Source organism: Cebus imitator, unplaced genomic scaffold, assembly GCF_001604975.1.
Source record: "Cebus imitator isolate Cc_AM_T3 unplaced genomic scaffold, Cebus_imitator-1.0 Scaffold10, whole genome shotgun sequence".
NCBI lineage: Eukaryota > Metazoa > Chordata > Mammalia > Primates > Cebidae > Cebus > Cebus imitator.
Window position 1 is genome coordinate 12,054,419 of NW_016107325.1, and position 20,811 is coordinate 12,075,229.

The following is a 20,811-nucleotide window of genomic DNA, read 5'->3' on the forward strand; positions in this document are numbered from 1 at the left end:
GGGACTGATTCAGAGGGAGATGGAAGATGGGGAAAGAGCCACACCTGTTTTCAGATTATGTTGACCAGTGTTTCTTTGCTTTTAACATTCTGAAAATTACCTATCATAAATTTCAATCCAGTTTCCATCAAATTCTTTTTCAGTTAGGGTACAAAAAAACGCAGGGGGAGGTGTTTCCCAGAGGTAGATATCAACTCATGCTTTTCCCCACATTTTTTCATACATCAGGTTGGTTTTCTGTGGCTTGTTTTGCTTTTCTTACCTTTTCCTTATTGTTATACTCAGTTGGTTCTGATGCCCATTTCAGAAACAGTACAGTCTTTTGCATTAAGTTTTGCAGATGTCCTATTGATTAGATCGCAGAGGTTATACCTGTTTGGATTTCCAAGGGCATAATAATAAGTGAAATCCCTAACTTAAGTGAAGAAGAAGATTGTTGGATACCTTTCTCTCTACAACATTAGAAGGCAGTTACAAACTAAAGCAATCTCACTTTAAAGTCTAGCTTTAAACTTAGCATTAAAGTTTAAATAATGAGAGTCACATTAGGTTTCTGATAAACTATAAAATCAATTTCAATTGAGAGACTTGTCATTTTGCTTTATTACCCCTGGGTACATGGCAGAATGTTGATGGAAATCTATGAAGGCATATTCATTCATTCATTCAACTGCTCTTTCATAAACATTCCTTGAAGGTTGAGCAGGCAGCAGACACAGTGTTAGCACCAAGTATTATTAAAAATTTGGAGGTGATTGTCCAATATTCTTTTCAAAGCTGAAGCTTTTTTGTTATAATGTTCAAAATCAGAAATTGCTTCCTAGAATTTCCAATCCCTGAATATCTTATCAGATGATGCTTTATGCTAATAAAGCATCATCTGATAAGATATTCAGGGACTTGTGAGGACTTGTGATCCTCCCTAGTTTACCAAGCCAGAATTATTTATAACGTAGTTCTTGGAATAAACATTTCTTTTTTATTTTATGAATAAACCTAATAGATTAGCATATGGGTTAAATTAGTGCCTGTTAACCAAAGAAGAAAAATAGTAACATATATTTAGTCCTATATATTTGGGTTTCCAAATACTAAACCCATTTTCATTAAAGTAAATTGTGTTTGAGGTCCAGCCCCAACCAAGAACCAATAGGTTTAATTACATTACATGGTGATGTTTTTGTTTCTTCAAACAAATGGAAGATTATGTAGAACCCTATACAGGTTTACTGGTTTAAAATAGGAATGCACTTCTGTGAAATTGAGATAAGCATATTGCACAATGAGCAACAGAATTTGTTGAAAAGCTTCAATCGAGCAGCTCTATCTCTGTCACCTATCTGGAGTCAGCCTCTGTGTCCAATCTGCACTCACAGCCATGAGTGTGCAGCTGAACATGGTTGAAAACTTTAGACCTTTCACCAACTGCCCCAATAAAACGGAGGCATCTCTCACTTAGCTTTATTGAACTCCACGTGAATGCTCAATAAGAGCTTAAAGTCTTTCTCCCCATACAAGGTAGTTGTTTTGTGGTCTAGGATGACCTCCTCACCCCACATCCCCGTGTATCCAAACTTCAGGGCCCAAGTCAAATGCTATTTATTTGTGAAATTCTTTATAATTCCAAGAAAGCTTGCATGGGTGGGCACTCATACACTATCAGGGTTGTAGGGCTTCTCAGTGCATTTGATGATGCCCCTTACTCTCTCTAAAAACAAAGTTCACCAGATAAAATGCCAAAGTCACAAATGTCCCCTGACGTTGTAATAACCTACCCTGGGCTAGCATCACTGACTCCAACTTTGCAGTAATCTCCAACCTGGCTTCCCCCTTCCTACCACAGCCCCTCTGAGTGCATAACTGGGTCATGCTGCACTTAGAAGCATTGAAGGTACTGTTCTTAACACTTGTAACCATTGTAACCGCATCCTGCTTGGCATACCTCCCCACTGCTATTGTAAGAAAAAAGTTTCCCTTTGATCACTGTGTAGAAGGAGCCTGATCGACCCCGCTTCTTGGTAATTGTATAGAAACCACCTGTGCCCGCAGCCCCTTCTTGTAACTTGCTTTTCTGCTTCTGTAAAAATCCGCTTCAGCTGGGTACTCCCCGCCCCTACCTAAATCCAGGTATAAAAGCTAATCAGGCCCCTTCCTCGGGGCCGAGAGAATTTTGAGCATTAGCCATCCCTCGGTGGCTGGCAAATCAATACAGGACTCTTAATTTGGAACTTCAGAGCGTGGCGCGTTCCTTCTAACTCGCTCAGTTACAACATTTGGAAGCTCCAGCGAGATATTCACCACCAGGTGTAGACGGGGCTCATTCCAGGGCCACATAAACCACCCCTTACCGGAGGAGAATGGATCGACTCCCGGCCCGCGCTCCACCAAATTATTCTTCAGAGTCCCTGGTCCTGCTCCGTGGAGAAGGTAAGTCAGGCCTGATCTGGTTATTCCTGGAAGTTACAGGGATCATCCACTTACTGGGACGCTGGACTCGACTACGGTGATTCCTGTGACCTTGTACTCTGGGTGCCTGAGTCCCTGGTCCTGGTTCTGGTTTTGGACTCTGGAAGAGTCCTGGTTCTGGTCTCTGGACTATGGGTGCCTGAGTCCCTGGTCCTGGTTCTGGTTTTGGACTCTGCAAGAGTCCTGGTTCTGGTCTCTGGACTATGGGTGCCTGAGTCCCTGGTCCTGGTTCTAGTTTTGGACTCTGGAAGAGTCTTGGTTCTGGTCTCTGGACTATGGGTGCCCCAGAGTCCCTGGTCCTGGTTCTGGGTTTTGGATTCTGGAAGAGTCCTGGTTCTGGTTTTTCTGTCTTTAAATTCTAGGGGTCTAGAGTTCCTGGTTCTGTCGACTTTTGGCTGTATGCTTCTGGACTCCGGGTGTCCAGGGTCCCTGGTCCTGTCCTTCTGCCTGATCTAGAGGGGCTCAGCCCTGACAAGGGCACCTCCCTGGACTCTGTCGCCACTCCGGGAAGCTGGAGGATGGAGTCCCTGGTTTCTGTCTAATTTGAAATATTTACACACAAGATAAAATTTTATTTCAGGGTTTAAACTGTTAATAGGGTGCAAAAAGACTGGCTCCCAACGTGAAGCTGGAACCCACGACCCTAGGATTAAGTGTCCCATGCTCTACCAGTTGAGCTAGCAGCATGACACAGTTATGCACTCAGAGGGGCTGTGGTAGGGAGGAGGAAGCCAGGTTCGAGTTTACAGCTAAGATGGAGTCAGTGATGCTAGCCCAGGGTAGGTTATTACATTGTCAATCCACTGGTGTCTGGGAAGAATTTACTGAATTACTTCCCTTTGTGTTTAAAAAGCTGATGAGCTCTTGGAATGGATCAAAGCAATGATTAGCAACCTTGGACTTTGTGGATATTACTTATTTTCTTCCAAAATCTACTTTTCCCCCATTTTTCCATCTCGATAATTGGGCTCTGAAGTCTCAGTTGTTTAAGTTAGAGCTCTGAGCACTCATCCCATCTCCAGCTTGAATCTGCTTCTACCTTACCCGTAGCTGGAGTTCATCACAAGGCCCCTCTCATTTTGTTATGATTGGTTTTGACTAGTTAGTAGCCTGCTTGCTCATCTCTCTAATCCCATTTTCCCTTCTCAGATCCCTCATCCACACAGCAGCCAGAGACCTTTGTAAAATAAAACATTACTTAAAACATTTCATTGATTTTTTTTTTCCAATGTAAAATCAAATATAAAATCCTTAATATGGTCTTGCATCATGGGATCTCTGACAACATCTGTGACCTCATCTCGTCCCACCACACCCTCCTCATGTTCCAACCACATGACCCACTTTTATTTCTGGGAACTTGCCCAGCCCTCTCCTTGCTCAGGACCTACTCTGCTCTGTTGGCATGGTCTTCTCCCTCACATTCTGCTCCCCATGGATTTCAATAACTCTTCCTCACCATCCACAACCTGAGGGAGGTGTCATTTCTCAGAGAGACTTTCCCAGTTTTAATTTATAAAATATAATTTATATTTTGTAAATTATATTATTTATATTTCCCCACTTTTAATTTATAAAACATAAAATATAATTTATCTTTTATAAATTTTATTATTTCTATTTTATAAATTTTATACATATATTTATAGATTATATATATTATATATTACATTATGTATAATTTATAATTTATACTTGTAAGTTATACATAGTTTACATTTTGTAAATTATAGTCTATATTTTATAAGTTTGTTTTATAAATATAATTATATTTTATAAATTATATAAGTTTATATTTTGTAAATTATATATACAGTTTATATTTTATAAATTATATGTAGTTTTGTAAATATATTTTATAAAATATATAGTTTATATTTTATAAATTATGATTTATATTTTATAAATAACTTAATAAGTAAATGATATATATTTATATTATATATTATATAATTTTATATTATATATATTAGATTGTATTATATATTAATATATTATAAATACAATATATTATGATTATATATACTTATATCATCAAATATATATTATAATATTTATATTTATACATATAATATATAATATAAATATCAGTTCTTTTTTGAACATCTTATAGAATTCTTCTGTGAATCTGTCTGGTCTTGGACTTTTTTTGTTGGTAATTTTTTAATTACCACCCAATCTCACTGCTTGATATTGGTCAGTTCAGGGTATCTAATTCTTCCTGATTCAGGCTAGAAGGGTTTACCTTTCCAGGAATTAATCCATATCTTCTAGGTTTTCTAGTTTATGTATGTAAAGGTGCTCATAGTAGCCTTGAATGATTTTTTTTGTATTTCTGTGGTGTCAGTTGTAATATCTCCCATTTTATTTCTTATTGAGCTTATTTGGATTTTCTCTCTTTTCCTGGTAATCTTGCTAATTTAGGTGTATCAATTTCATTTATTTTTTCAAGGAGCCAGCTTTTTGTTTTATTTATCTTTTGTATTTTTTGTTTTGTTTCAGTTTCATTCAGTTCTGCTCTGACTTTGGTTATTTCCTTTCTTCTGCTGGGTTTTGATTTGGCTTGTTCTTGTTTCCCTAGTTCCTTGAGGTGTGACCTTTCAGACTTTTTGATGTAGGCATTTTGGTCTATGAACTTTCCTCTTAGCACTGCATTTGCTGTGTCACAGAGGTTTTGATAGGTTGTGTCACTACTGTTGTTCTGTTTGAATAATTTTTAATTTCCATCTTGATTTTATTTTTGACCCAGTGATCATTCAGGAGCACGTTACTTAATTTCCATGTATTTACATGTTTTTAAAGGCTTCTTTTGGAGTCGATTTCCAGTTTTATTACACTGTGGTCTGAGAGAGTGCTTGATATACTTTCAATTTTCTTAAATGTATTAAAGCTTGTTGTGTGGTCTATTATTATATGGTTTATCTTGGAGAAAGTTCCATGTGCTGTTGAATAGAATGTATATTCTCTGGTTGTTGGATGGAATGTTCTGCATATATCTGTTAAATTCATTTGTTCCAGAATATATTTTAAATCCATTGTTTCCTTGTAGACTTTCTTTCTTGATGACCTCTCTAGTGATGTCAGTGGAGTATGAAGTTCCTCACTATTATTGTGTTGCTGTCTATCTCATTTCTTAGGTCTATTAGTAATTGTTTTATAAATTTGGGAGCTCCGGTGTTAGGTGCATATATGTTTAGGATTATGATATTTTCCTGTTGGACAAGGCCTTTTATCATTACATAATGTCCCTCTTTGTCTTTTTAACTGCTGTTGTTTTAATGTTTGTTTTGTCTGATATAAGAATAGTTTGTCTTGCTCACTTTTGGCTCCATTTGCATGAAATGTTTTTTTCCACCCCATTACTTACATTTGTGCAAGTCCTTATGTGTTAGGTGACTCTTTGAAAGCACCAGATGGTTGATGAATTCTTATTCATTCTGCAATTCTGTATATTTTAAGTGGAGACATTAGGCCATTTGCATCCAATGTTCCAATGTTAGTACTGAGATATGAGGTACCATTTCATTCACTATACTATTTGCTGCCTGTGTACCTTAGTTTTTGTTTTTTAAATTGTATTTTTGTTTTATAGGTCCCGTGAAATTCATGCTTTAGAGAGGTTCTGTTTTGATGTGTTTCCAAAATTTGTTTCAGTTTTTAGAGGTCCTTACAGCTTGTAGTGGTAGCTTGGTAGCAGCAAATTCTCTCAGCATTTGTTTGTCTGAAAAAAACTGTATCTTTCCTTCATATATGAAACTTAGTTTCACTGGATACAAAATTATTGGCTGATAATTGTTTTTTTGAGGAGACTAAAGATAGAGCCCGAATCCCTTCTAGCTTGTAGGGTTTCTGCTGAGAAATCTGCTGTTAACCTGATAGGTTTTCCTTTACAGGTTACCTGGTGCTTTTGTCTCAAAGCTCTTAAGATTCTTTCCTCATCTTAACTTTAAATAACCTTATTACACCCTGTCTAGGCAATGATCTTTTTGTGATGACTTTCCCAGTTGTTCTTTGTGCTTCCTGTATTTGGACGTCTAGGTCTCTAGCAAGGCTGGGGAAGTTTTCCTCAATGGTTCCCCCAAATATTTTTTTCCAAACTTTTAGATTTATCTTCTTCCAGAAAACCAATTATTCTTAGGTTTGGTCATTTAACATAATTCTAGGCTTCTTGGAGGCCTAGGATTATTTTCTTACTCTTTTTTCTTTGTCTTTGTTGGATTGGATTAATTTGAAGACCTTGTGTTCAAGCTCTCTAAATTTCTTTCTTCTACTTGTTCAATTCTATTGCTGAGACTTTCCAGAGTATCTTGCATTTCTATAAGTGTGTTCATTGTTTCCTGAAGATTTGATTGTTTTTTATTTATGCTGTTTCCTTGAATATTTCTCCCTTTACTTCTGTATCATTTTTTGGATTTCCTTGCATTAGGTTTCACCTTTCTTGAGTGCCTTCCTGATTTGCTCAATAACTAACATCCTGAATTCTTTTTCAGGTAAATCAGGGATTTATTCTTGGTTTGGGTCCATTGCTGGTGAGATAGTGTTATTTGGGGGTTTGGGGGTTGTTAAAGAATGTTGTTTTGTCATATTACCAGAGTTAGTTTTCTGGTTCCTTCTCATTTAGGTAGGCTCTGTCAGAGGGAAGGTCTAGGGCTGAAGGCTATTGTTCAGATTCTTTTGTTCCATGGGGAGTTCCCTTAATGTAGTATTCTCCCCCTTTTCTTATGGATGTGGTTTCCTGAGAACTGAGCTATAGTGATTATAAACAACATAACTTGAGTTTTCACCATGTGGAAGGCTGTGTCGAAAATGGACTCAAGTGAAGCACATATAAAGCAATTGAGGGTTTTTTTTTTTTTTTTGGAGGGGTTGAGAGAGGCCTTTATTTTGCCCAATAATTTTCTATTATAGTTGTGTGAAATTTTTTGTCAATATATAATTCATATATAACAAAGTTGGCCCCTTTACAATGTTCAATTCAGGCCTTTTAGGGTACTCACAAAATTGTACACTAGTCAGCATTAACTAATTTCAGGACATTTCAGCACCCGCTAAAAAAGCCCCGTATTCAGCGGCAGTTAATGCCTCTTTTCCCCTCCTTTCAGCCTCCTTCTAAATCACAAATCTATTTTTGGTCTCTATGGATACACCTATTCTGGACATTTCATATAAATGAAATCATGAAATATATGGCCTTCTATGTCTGGCTGCTTTCTCTTAGTACAGTGTTTCAAGGTTTAGACATGTTGTAGCATGTAAAAAAAAAAAAAAAAAAAAAAAAAACCTCCTTTGTGACCAATATTATTCCATTGTATGGATGTACCACATTGGTATAAATTTTTCTTAGTATTCTCTACAAACCTTTTCAATGTCTGTAATTTGGGTAGTGATGTGTCCTTCTTTTTTTTTTTTTTTTTTTTTTTTGACCTCGTGATCCGCCCACCTCAGCCTCCCAAAGTGTTGGGATTACAGGCGTGAGCCGCCGTGCCAGGCTGATATGACTCTTTTGACGTCTTTTCGCGTCCTTCTTTTTATTCTTAATTGACTAATTTATGTCTTCTCTCTTTGTGGTCAGTCTAGATCAAGATTTATTAGTTTTGTTGATCTTCACGAAGGATCAAGTTTTGGCTTTGTTCATTTTTTTCTATTGATTTTATTTCCCTATTCTATTAATCTTCATTTTGGTCTGTATTATTTCCACATTTCTGCTTACTTTCTGTTTCATGTTTTTGTTTGCTATTTTTCTAGTTTCTTATGTTAAGGTTACATTATTAATTTTAGACCTTCTTTCTTTTCTAATACAGACAACTTTGGACTGTTTCATTCAAATTACTCTGTTAGCCACATCCCATAAATTTTTATGTTTCATTTTCTTTTCATTCAGTTCAAAATATTTTCTAATACCTGATTTTTTTTCTTTGACTTATATATTATTTAGAAGTGTTTTGTTTAGTTTTCAAATATTTGATGATTTCCCAGTGTTCTTTCCATTGCTGATTTCCAATTAAAATGCACTGGGATTTGTAAGTATACTTTGAATGATTTTATTTTAAACTTATTGTGATTTGTTGTTTTGTAGCCAAGTACATGATCTATCCTGTAAAATGTTCCATGTGCTATTGAAAATAATTACCATTTGGTTCTTTCTTACAATTTTTCTTTTTTAATTGGTATTCTCTATTTGGTGTGGCATTGTTCTTATGTTTTCCTTTACTTCTTTATACATAATTTCCTTTGGTTCTTTGAATATATTTATAATATATAACAGCTGATTTAAAGTCTTTGCCTAGTATATTCAGTATATGGGTTTCTTTGTGGACAGTTCCTACAGAACTTGTGGACTATTTTTATTCCTTTAAATGAACAATACTTTCTGGTTTCTTTGTATGTGTCATAACCTTTTGTTGAAACTGGATAGTTTAAATAACATAATGTACCAACTCAAGAAATCAAGATTTCAGATTTTTCCTTCCCTGCCTCCCCAGGGTTTGTTATTATTACTGTTTTTTTTTTTGTGGTAGTTCTTAATATTTGTTTGCTTAGTAGCTTTCCTGAACTAACTCTGTAAACTACTGTATTTGTTGTTTTGTGTGGCCACTGAAGTCTCTAATCAGCAAGGTTAATGGCCAGCTAGTGATTGGACAGAGCTTCCCTTAAATATCTTAAATCAATCAATGTATTTTCTAGGCTTTGGCAAGGAACTTTGTGTATGTTGGGTCACACTTTTAATGCTCTGGCAGGCCATTTGCAGTGCAGCCTTAGCCTTCACCTCCTGCTTGTTGAGGGCTTCAAAGTTAGTCTAGGTGTGATCATCAGGCCTACCTGGGCATGTGTATAGCCTGTTACATGCATGTGGCATTTTAGATTCCAAGGAATATGTTGAAGCTTTTTAAAGTCTCTATGGACATTTCATTCTCAAGGTTTTCCTTTGAAGATTTTTGGTCAGACTCTTGTTAGTCCCAACAGGTAACCCTGTCTCAGGCAGCTGTGTTGTTAAGCAATTGCTGCTGATTATCTTTGACAAATGCTCTGTAGGTGGGGCTATTTGCATAAAGTGAGAATTGTGTCAGATCTAACTAATGCAAGCCCTGAGAATGGAGCCAGAAAGGTCAAATAGCGAGAATTCTTTGGTGATTAAATATGTGGGGAGCTTTATGTCTCCTCCAGTGATTTCTAGACTGCTGGTTTCCATAGCTAACATAGTTGTGAGGATGCTGGTTTTTAAGACTACTACAGAGCTAGGAGGAGAGGGATGGTTTAGGCAAATTAAAATCCCATAATGCTCACTGTTCCTATCAAGATTCAGCCATATTTCCTAAATAAACAGTCATCAGATTGTTGCAAGCCTTTAGTTAATTTACAAAGTACTGACAATGTTAATTTTGACATGTGGCAGTTTTTGCTAGTGTTTTCATTGCTTTTATGGAGAAGCAGATTTTCTTTTTTTCTTTTTTTCTTTTTTTTTTTCGAGACAGGGTCTCACCATGTTGCCCAGTCTGGAGTGCAGTGGGCAACCATGGCTTACTGGAGCCTCAAATTCCCAGGCTCAGGTAATCCTTCTGCCTCAGCCTCCTGGGGAGCTGGGACTACAGGTATATGCAACCACGCCTTGCTAACTTTTTTTATTGTTATTAATTTTTTTGTAACGGCAAGGTCATGCCATGCTGCCCAGTCTGGTCTCAAACTCCTGGTCTCAAGTGATCCTTCCACCTTGGTCTCCCAAAGTGCTGGGATTAGAGGCATGAATCCCTATACCTGCCTGAGCAGATTTTCAGAAATCCTTATTCCACTATTCTGGAAAATGATTGCTGCCATTTCATTGATTCATTCACTCATTCACACAGTGACTGATAAATCAATGCTTTCTCATTCAACAAATATTTATTGTTATTTGTTATGTGTCAGAAGTATATTCATAATCTGGGTATGCAAAGATTAATAAGGTAGGGTCCCTCCGTGAGAGGAATTGAGTATATGGGAACAGAGGAAACAAAAACACTAGAAGTAAACCCTCGTGGTATAACATGATGATTTGTGTAACAGAGCTATGAAAAGAATATAATGGAAGAGTAAATGGGAGAGCAAGTAACTCCATGGTAGCTTTGTAGTTTTTCTAAAGCTTGGAAAACAAGAAACAATAGCAGACATTCACTTGCAGGTTTGGAAAGGGCAAAGAAATCAAAAATACACTGCCAGTCTCATTTATTAGATAATTATCAGTATCTTACTTGTATCAATTATCAGTCAACCAAAAACTATGTAAATTTTATTTATCCATTTCCCATTTCTCATTATGTTCTTCACCCTGGGGGACACACACAACCTCAGTTTTGTGTGACTACACAAAGATCAAGCCAGAAGCTGTCTTTTCATGTCCCTGAATAAGCTACATCTTCAAAGACATACTCCACACATAGACGCTTGGAGTAACCCTGGGTGCATAATCCAAAGAGAGTTTCTCTTTTGTTGAGAGGAATGGAAGAGAATAAGGTTAGAACTGAAAGGGGTCTTTGAGATCATCTAATCCAAGGATTTGCAAATGCCTTCTATTTACCAGTGCAAACTCACTACAAAAAAAACCAACATTGGAGCTTATACAAACACAGATTACCACAACTCAGCCCTGGGGACTCTAACAAGAGGACAGTGCTCATAGTTTATTATCCTGTTCAGCGAGGTTTGAAAACCAATAAAATAGTCCAACATTCTCATTTCACAAATGAAAAAGTAGGGACCCAGAGAGGATGACATTCAATTAGTTACTTACAGAGGCAAGATTGAAATCCCCAGCCCTAGTTTTCCCACACTGTCACACTGCCTTCCTAAAACTATAACTACATGCTAAGTACCTTGAAAAACTTGAGGGTTCACCAAGTAAAATGTGAATGAGCTAAATGTTCACTCTTTTTGAGAGCAAAGGAGTGTTCTCCTAAACAAAGAAAACCAAGGTAACTAATTACTTAGAGGGAAAATGTTAGTTTAAGTGCCTCCTGCATATCCTATGCGCTCCCTCTTAACTCAGCACAGCCACATCTACACGAGATGAAGATCCACAGGGGCAGGAGAAATTTACTGGTTTCCTTTGCAAATATTTATAAATTAGTCTAATACCTCTTATCAGAATGTGGAACTATAGCTGATGAACGAAAGAGACCTAGTCTCTACCATAATGGAGTTTACAGCTTAGTTGTGGTTAAAGATAATTAAATAGGTAACTTGCAATTTAATATGGTGAGTGGATTACAGAAGAAACCAAACTTTTAAAGCCTTTCTATAATTACAAAGGAATAGTTTTGACCGAAAGGAATTTCCTATTGATTCAAAACGGTAGGAGAAATTAAAGATATGAATATATTAATGAAGTAGATATAATTTTAGCATTTCAAAACCCCCAACCAATGTCTGTGGTAGAATAAAGAGTTTGGCAAATACATTCCCCCTCAAAACAACTATAATACTGGCTAAAATTCTCAGACAACCGTTTCAGAGCTCTCGTAATTGACTAAAGGCAAACAACAAATTGAGAAATGCTTATTCATAAAAGCTGCTAGAACTCTATATAGGAACAGTAGGAGTCTGTGGCTTTCTTGACTATGGTGGCTCACATTTCCTCCTCCCTTTCCTCCAGCTCAGTCAGGGCAGTAATTTTGCCAGGGTGAGGCAGGCTATGAAAAGCGAGAGCCTCATTGCTGGAGGGAGGTTGACTTGATTTGGAGTAGAACATGAAAACCCACGTCCCACTGTGCCATCAGTAAAAACTAACAGCACTGGTAATCAGTGGCTCTGCTAATGCCAAGTCAGCAACACTGGCAGCCTAAAGTTACAGCTCCAGTTGGAAAAAATCATGTGACCAGAAGATGGTCCAGAACTTTAACAAGAAGTTATTTGAAACAAGAGTGCCACAGAGGAGCTACGTAAACTCTCCACACGTCTCTGGTTGACTAGAAAGATGTGTGCACTTACAGGGTAGATCTGAGAGGATCTAGAAAGGAATAAAAATTGAGACTGACTGGACAACTGCCTGAAACTTAAAAATAATCCCTAAGTCCACATGCAGACCCATGAGCCAAGGAGAAAGAATTATAGGCTCAAGGGGTTTGAGTACAATCTCTAACAAATCATTAACTGACCACTAAGCTATATAGATACAGATGTGACCCCTAAGGAACCTGGATGAGAAAATAACAGTAACTATAACTGAGCAGAGACATCAGCAGCCACAAATCACAAGAAAGACTCTAAAGGGCTAAATCATCCAAACAGACAAAATATTACCATCAACAACCAGCAGGGAAAAAAAATCATCATAATCCAGGGTAACTACAAAATACTATCATGTCCAGTATTCAGGGAAAATAAGCATAAGACATAAACAGAAATAGCCAAGTATTACCTACAGTCAGGAGAAAAGCAATCAATAGAAATTGACCCTGAGTTGGGTTAGGTGTTAGATTTAGCAGAAAGCTTCAAAGCATATATAGGCAATGAATTAAAGAAGTAAAGGAAAATGTGATTACAATAGTTCTTGAATAAAAAACTCAATAAAAAATATAAAATTCTGTAATTAAAAATTTTTTAAAAATTAACAGCATATTTGAAATGGCAGAAGAAACAGTTAACACTAAAATAGGTTCGTCAAAATTATGTAATCTAAGAACACAGAGAAAGACTGAAGAAAAATGTCCCTCAGAAACCTGTGGGACAAGCCTACTAGCATGCATGAAATGGGAGTTTTAGAAAGGGAGGAGAAAGGAAACCTGTTTTTTGTCTTGTTTTTTGGAGACGAAGTCTCACTCTGACTCCCAGGCTGGAGTGCAGTGGCATGATCTTGGCTCACTGCAACCTCTGCCTCCCAGGTTCAGGCAATTTTGCCTCAGCCTCCTGAGTAGCTGGGATTACATGTATGTGCCACCATGCCTGGCTAATTTTTGTATTTTTAGTAGAGATGAGGTTTCACCATGTTGGTCAGGCTGGTTTCAAACTCCTGACCTTGTGATCTACCCGCCTTGGCCTCCCAAAGTGCTGGGATTACAGGCATGAGCCACTGCACCCGGCCAAGGAAACCTGTTTTTAAAAATAACAGCTAACCCTTCTTTAATTTGATCAAAACAATCCACTGATCCAATAATTTTAAAAAATAGAACAAATACAAAGAGATCCACATTTAAACATCTCATAAAGAGTTGAAAGACTGAGACATAGAAAAAAATCTTTAAAGAAGCAAGAGAAAATGAACTCATCACATACCAGGAATAATAGCATCATTCATTAATGTCTGACTTCTTTCTTATCTGAAACCAGAAGGCAATGTTACAGCATTCAAAATTCTTAACTGTTGGTGAATTAATCTATACTGAGCAAAACTAGTCTTCAACAATGAAAGTAAAGACATTTCTGGATAAACAAAAACTGAGACATATTGCTATCAGTTCTGCCTTACAAAAAATACTTATCTGGATTACAGGAAATAACACCAGATGTTAAGGGGCTTCTATGGAAAGAAATGAAAACTGCTAACACCTTATATTAGGTTGGCACAAAAGGAATTGCAAATTTTGCCATTACTTGTAAACCACAATTACTTTTGTGCCAACCTAAAATGGCAAAAACCACAATAACTTTTGTGTCAACCTAATATAAATATGTTTTCTTTATGATGTTAAAAGTATAAGATTGCATAAGTAAATAACTGTAACACTGTTTTATTGGGTTTGTCACATATATTGAATTAGAATAAATTCTTACATTTATGGTGCATTGATGTTCAACAATGGTGCCAAAGTGATCTAATGGGGAAAGGATAGGTTTCTAAAAAATAAAGGGTCTGCAATAGTTAGACATCCTCCTCCACAAAAAAAAAAAAAAAAAAGAAAAAAGATTTTAGACTGTTACCTCACACTGTAAGTTCTTTTAGGCAGACTGACTGCACCATGAACTACGCCATGGTAACCTCTGTGACCTGCAGGTTCATTCCAGGTGAGTTCCCAGAACCAGAAAGTCTGAAGTAACTGGGAAACCACAAAAAGGAGAATAATGATCAACCGCTGGGGCACCTAATTGACTTGGAGACATTCTTCTATTATCCCTTATCCCTCCTCAACTGATAAGGCAACTGGACTTTGTAACCAATGTTGGTCACCCTCATGACTCCAGACCCTATGACTCCCTCCCAGCTTGCAAAAGCCACCCTGAATTGTAACTTAGGTACCTTTGTACTGCCTACCCCAAACCTATAAAACCAACTCCTATCCCACCACCCTCCACTGACTCTCTTTTCAGAGTCAGTCTGCCCACACTGGGTGAAAAAACAATCATGTTGTTCACATGAAGCCTGTTTAGGGGGGTCTCATTCAGAGCACATGTTTAACACATACCACACTCAAAATGGATCATAGACCTCAATATAAGAGCTAAAAGTATAGTCTGAAAACATAAATTACAGAATTCTCAAACTGGGATGAAACTTTGATTTTGTTAATTTGATACTGTCACTAGGGAATTTAAGAACACTCAAACCCTGTCCCTGTCACCCTGGGGAAGATAAAAACACAGTAAAAAATAGCTGAAGAAATCAAAGCACCATTTAAAAATTAATGGGGGATGGGCCCCAAATCTGAATAATGAGAACTCTAGTAAACTAGAGAGCTTGAAATTGGACTCCCCTTCTTCAATTGGTATTTTTCCATTTTAAGTGACAGATGATCTCTAAACTGGCTGAAGAAAACAGAGAATGTATTAGATTATAAATGAAAAGTTCACAATGGGGCGGGCACTGCGCCTCATGCCTGTAATCTCCACAATTTGGGAAGCTGAGATTGGCAGATCACTTGAGCCCAGGAGTTTGAGACCAGTCTGGTCAACATGGCCAAACCGCATCTCTATAAAAGATGTAAAAATTAGCCTGGTGTCACGGTGCATGCCTGTAGTCCCAGCTACTCAGGAGGCTGAGGTGGGAGAATCACCTGAGCCCAGAAGGCAGAGGTGTAGTGAATGGAGATCATGCCATTGTACTCTAGCCTGGGTGACAGTGAGCCCCTGTCTCAAAAAAAAAAAAAAAAAGTTCACAGGGTCCTGGCTTCGGGGGTACTTTATCTTTAGCTCAATGGCACAGGACCAGGTATCTTTCCATTCATACCTTAACACATCCCTGTATACTGGCTTCATTCTCAGGTAGGCTGTCCTCTTGTGATTGGAAAATGCCTGCCAGAAGTTCTAACACCACATCTCCCCAGCTGAAGCCTGGTGGAAAAAAGCACTTGCTTAACAGCCCTCGAAAAAATCACATTGGCTTCTGATCCCTGAAACAAGTGCTATGGCTGGCCAATGTAATGGCTTGATTGCCCAGGCTGGAGTCACATGCTCCATGAACATACAAAGAACATGAATTGAGGGTGGAGAAGAGGGTAGTTTCCCAGAGATATACTGGGTAACTATTTCCATAAGAGTAAATGGGTTCTAGGAGGTGAAAACAACAGAGGTCCACTATAACCCTCTTTCTAAGCTAACAAATCTCAATTGGTTTCATGCAAAATACAACTAAAAAATATTCATTGGATCCAGAGGGGGGGAGAGGAGGGGCAGCCAAAAAATACATCTAAATATCAAACTGCAGGACAGAAAGAGAGAGAGAAATGGAAGGCTGAATCTCTGCCCCATGCCAAGCGGGCCCTTGCTCTAATTATACCAACCATAGGGAAAAGAAAGAAGGAAGTCCAGGAAAAATTGACAACAACAACCAGATGGTGGTAGCAGCCAGGTCTACTTGGAAGTAGCAGGCCCTTGAGCAGCCAACCAAGCCAGCTGCGTGGAAAGAAGAGACAGAGCAAGGTGGCAGAGCCTCTTCTCATGAGTGATTGAGTATTGGTCTTTAATATTCAAGCCAGGAGAAAGGAAGAAACAAATTGAAGAGGCACTCTTGTGACCTGATGTTTCAGTCTGCAGTGATTCGGCCTACTTTGAAAGGGGGCCAGCCATCTGATGAGCATCCATCTGCCTTGGAGAGGAAGAAGGAGAATGTAGAGGTTTCTTTTCCAAATATCTACAAATTTAGAGATGTTTTCTAAAGCCATGGATTTAAGTACAGTTCTCAGGAGTATGGAAACTGCCAAAAGGGGAGGAGATGGAAAAAGAATAAAAGGAGAGGTGTCTAGGACACATCCTGGAGGAGCCCCAGACTTTAAGAGACGGCTTTCTTTTCCTTCACAGGTTTTGATGGCTTTGGTTTTCAGTCTGGACCAGGCTGGACACAGTCTTCTCTTTTTAATTCCTGATTAGCCAACCACGGGGAACTTCAGCTTGCCTAGAGTTGCATAGAGAAGATTTAGCAAATGGATGAACCACCTTATGTGTTCAAGACTGAAGCCACAGCAGCCCATAGCTAATGCAGAATACTAATATTTTCTGAGTTACGGCGGAAGTATTTTCTTTGAAATCTGGCTTGACCATTACAAGTCTCTTAATATGTAAACTTTTGAGAAAGTTACTGATTAAATGCTTGCCAGAATCCTTGAAACAGATTTTTCCAGTAGGTATTATGAGAAAACAGCGAGGTGCGGGGATAAAGCAGCCCTAGAAAGGGAAAGATGCTCACTTTCCTACAAGGAAGAGTATGGCAGCTAAGGGTTTAGCACCAGCAAGGAGAGGGAACCTGCCAGACAGGAGGCATCTGAGCTGACTGTATTTCCTAAGGGGATTCAGTGTGTGACCAGGGAGAACAGATTGGAAATTAAAACTGATTGCTTTTCAGATCCGAAGTCAACAAGTAAATGAATTGTGCCAGCCTTTGGGAATCTTTTATTTGAAATCTCGAGGTAAATTTTATTGGGGATAGAAAAGCATGGTAAAAAGAATATTGGTGAGGAAATCACTCCTTAAAACCCCAAGTCATTCACACCAGGGTTCCCATTAAAATCCTACAAAGAAGGGAAGGGGTTATTATCTCTCCTACTTTATGAAAAGCCAAGGGACAGAGACACTGAGTAACTTGTCTAAGGTCTAGGCAGAGGTGAAGCTAGGATTAGAACCTAGGTGGTCTTGGTTCTCTTCACAAAGCCTGAAGCCACTGTGCTAACCAAACCTGAGCTTGGTGTAGGGGCTGATATCAAATGTAACTTCAGGAGGCTGTGGACTGGGCAGACATCTGTCCACATCCTGCAAATGTCTCTTGACTGGCTACCAAGCTTGAGCCCCTTGGAGCTGCTTGCCTGAGCAGTGATAGGCTGTTGGGGAAGGAGATGGGGGTGGGATGAAGTGCCAGGGCAGGGAGGAAGGACAACAATGACCCCTAGCTTTGAAGAACGGGATGCATTTCACACACAGCTCCAGAAAATCAGATCTGTCTTCCTTCCAAGATCTGTTTTTCCCTCACTAAGCACACTTAAAGAGGAGAAAATGAATTCTGCCCATTGAAAAAGGGCACACTGTAATGAAAAACAACTTTAAAGACACTTCAGCACTAAAGTCTTTGAGCTACATCACTGACAATGGTTTACAAGTTTATTTTCAATTTGAGGTTATGCTGAGCAGACATTCTGCTCTGCGTGGCAGTAATTCAGGCGCTGCGCTGCAGCATCATCTGCTGAGCGCCCATCTGTACAGGAGTGTCTTGTCACAGACGATCAGGTGCAGATTTATCCAGACACATCAGCCACAAAATGGCCAGCCAAGAAAGCTTTCAAAATTATTTTCCTCACCATTTTTGCTAAGTATACAATTCTAAGAGAGCAGATTTCTTGGCAAATAGTTTTTCTCCCTGCAGAAGAGACCACTTGGAGCAGAGCAAAGAAAGCATAAGCTTCTAGTTCATCTTTGACTTCCAGATCTGGCATTTGCTAATTGACAAGTTATGTAAACCCTCTGAACTTGACTTTCTCATTTACAACATGGGAAGAATACCTCATTTATAAAATGGGGCTGTGGGCAAAATTAAAGGCGATAATAGCCATTATCCTCTTATGTTTCACAAAAAGAGGATATTTTTCGTTCACTATTATGTCTCCAGCACTTACATAGCAAAGACACATAGCACTTGCTTAATAAATAGGGCTGAATGAATGAATGTGTGAATAACACTATCTATGGAAACATATTTAGGGACATATCACAGGTAGTCTCTTCCTAATTATTTCTTCCAAAGGAAAAATACTAGTTATCCTTGTCTGCTCCTGTTCCTTCCTAAGATGACAGCTTTCCATCATTGTTGCCTGTCTGTTATCCTAGGAATTTTATCAAATGCTTTTTTGGTTTGGGTGTTTTGTTTCCTACATCCTGTGCATTTTATTAGCTTATTTCCTTGTCTTTTAATAAATCATCTTCACTGAGTTCCCTAAAAAGAACACACTGATGCTAAATTCTTTCAGCAGTTTCATGTCTAAACATGTCTTTATTGTAGGCTGCTATTGATATATAATTGGATCATAATTACATATAATTACATAAGAGAATTCTAGGCGGAAAACCTCCCTTTGGAATTTTGAAAGCGATTTTCCATTATTTTCTATAAGCTAGTATTGCTTATTATAGAAAATTTGGAAATTGTGGAAAAGCATAAGAAAGAAGATTAAAAGCATCAGTAAGTTTACCACCCAGAGACAACCCTATTTAACGTTGTAGTAATACTCCTCCAGGACACACAACACACATATACCATATTGTATATGAAGCTTTACATCATGATTTGCTTAATTTCATATCATGCTATTCTCATGTCATTACATATAATTGAGTTACCTTCAAGGTCCTTCTCAACCCTATGGATCAAAGATTCCATGACTTGTTAAGGAGAGATTGTGACATATGAACGGTTTCAGTAAAAGTAGCAGACAGTTTAGGAATTGGTTTCATTGACATAAGCATGAAATAGAACCGTGGTAAAGGAAGGAAACGTTAACTACCTGCCAAGTGAGTTTCATTTAGGGACACAGAAGGTGCTCAGAGAATCAAAGACATATTATTACAGATGAGGCTCAGTAAATCACCTGAGTGTAACCTATAGTCAGGAAAATCACATTAGATTTGGAGAAAAGGACACACCTGAAACCCCTGGAAAAATGACACTGTGTGCAACCTTTAAAAAGAAAGGGGGTCACCTATAAGCAAAGTATTCAAGGTCCTGAATGGGAAATAGGTAATCAGTGCCAGTTTCAAGCATTTCCAATTAAAGACAAGTGATAAGAGAAATAGCTACACAGCTAAACACAGAGCTTTTGGTGCTGTAAAAGCACATAGCCTAGGTGAGCTTCAGAAAGAAATGAAGAGGAAGGTAAAAGAAAATAGAGCAATTAGGAATGGAAAATAGTATGCAGAGAGATGGCTCCCGCTGAGGATAAAAACAAGAAGCACTTAGGCAAGCTATCTTGGTGGTGCTGACTTCCTGTTATGGTCCTGGTACCAATTCACCCTTTTCAACCTTCAATTGCAGTAACAGTGAAAGGCTACAGTGAGTTACAAAGTTGTCTCAGCACTGAAAATTAGAAATATTTATCAACAATTTGACATTCTGGAAGGAATTTCTACTAGACAAATCCCAGATGAGGCCAAGTAATGAAAATGACAGTGGAAAAGAAATGCTTTACCATGTAAGATAGAACAGCAGCTTCGAATGGAAGAAAGAGGGAGGGAAAGAGAAAGATGAGAGGAAAGAGTGGGGAAGGAGGGGAGGAGAAAAGGGTTAAGAGAAGGAGAACGACTTCTTCCTCATCTTTATCCAAATTTAGTTCTGAAAATGAATCAACAGATTACTAGAGAGACTAGTTAGGGTTTAATTATTTTGTTCCTTGTCATCTCTTCAGCCCACAGCCATGGTATCTTACTGCTGCTTCAACGAATTACCAAAAAGTAGCAGCTTAGAACAGTTCAGATGTATTATCTTCTAGTTCTGTAGGTCAGAAGTCCTATCTGGATCTGAAACTGGGCTAAAATTAAGGTGTTGGCAGGTCTGCATTCCTTCTGTGGATTAGTGCAGGAAAGATCTCCTTGTTTTTTCCAGTTCTAAAGGCCACCTGCATTCCTTGGATCACAGCCCCCTTCCTTCATGTTCAAAGACAGCAACAGGCCAAGCACAGTGGCTCACACCTGTAATATCAGCACTTTGGGAGCCCAAAGCGGGTGGTCACTTGAGGTCAGGAGTTCAAGAAAAGCATGGCCAACACAGGGAGATCCCATCTCTACTAAAAAAAATAAAAATAAATTAGCACAGTGTAGTGGCACACATCTATAGTCCCAGCTACTAGGAAGGCTAAGGCAGAAGAATCACCTGAACCTGGGATGCAGAGAGGTTGCAGTGAGCTGAGATCACACCACAGCACTCCTGCCTGGGTAACTGAGCGAGACTCCATCTCAAAAAAAAAA

The 20,811-nt window shown here is 38.3% G+C and overlaps 1 long non-coding RNA gene across 1 annotated transcript in view; it reads left to right on the forward strand.

Moving 5' to 3' along the window:
* The first annotated feature begins 911 nt into the window (after window positions 1–911).
* LOC108317828 overlaps window positions 912–20,811 on the forward strand; it is a 111,528-nt gene continuing 91,628 nt past the window's right edge. Inside the window, exon 1 of the long non-coding RNA XR_005203443.1 lies at window positions 912–2,427. This is a non-coding gene — a long non-coding RNA (uncharacterized LOC108317828). The remainder of the gene's footprint in view (window positions 2,428–20,811) is intronic.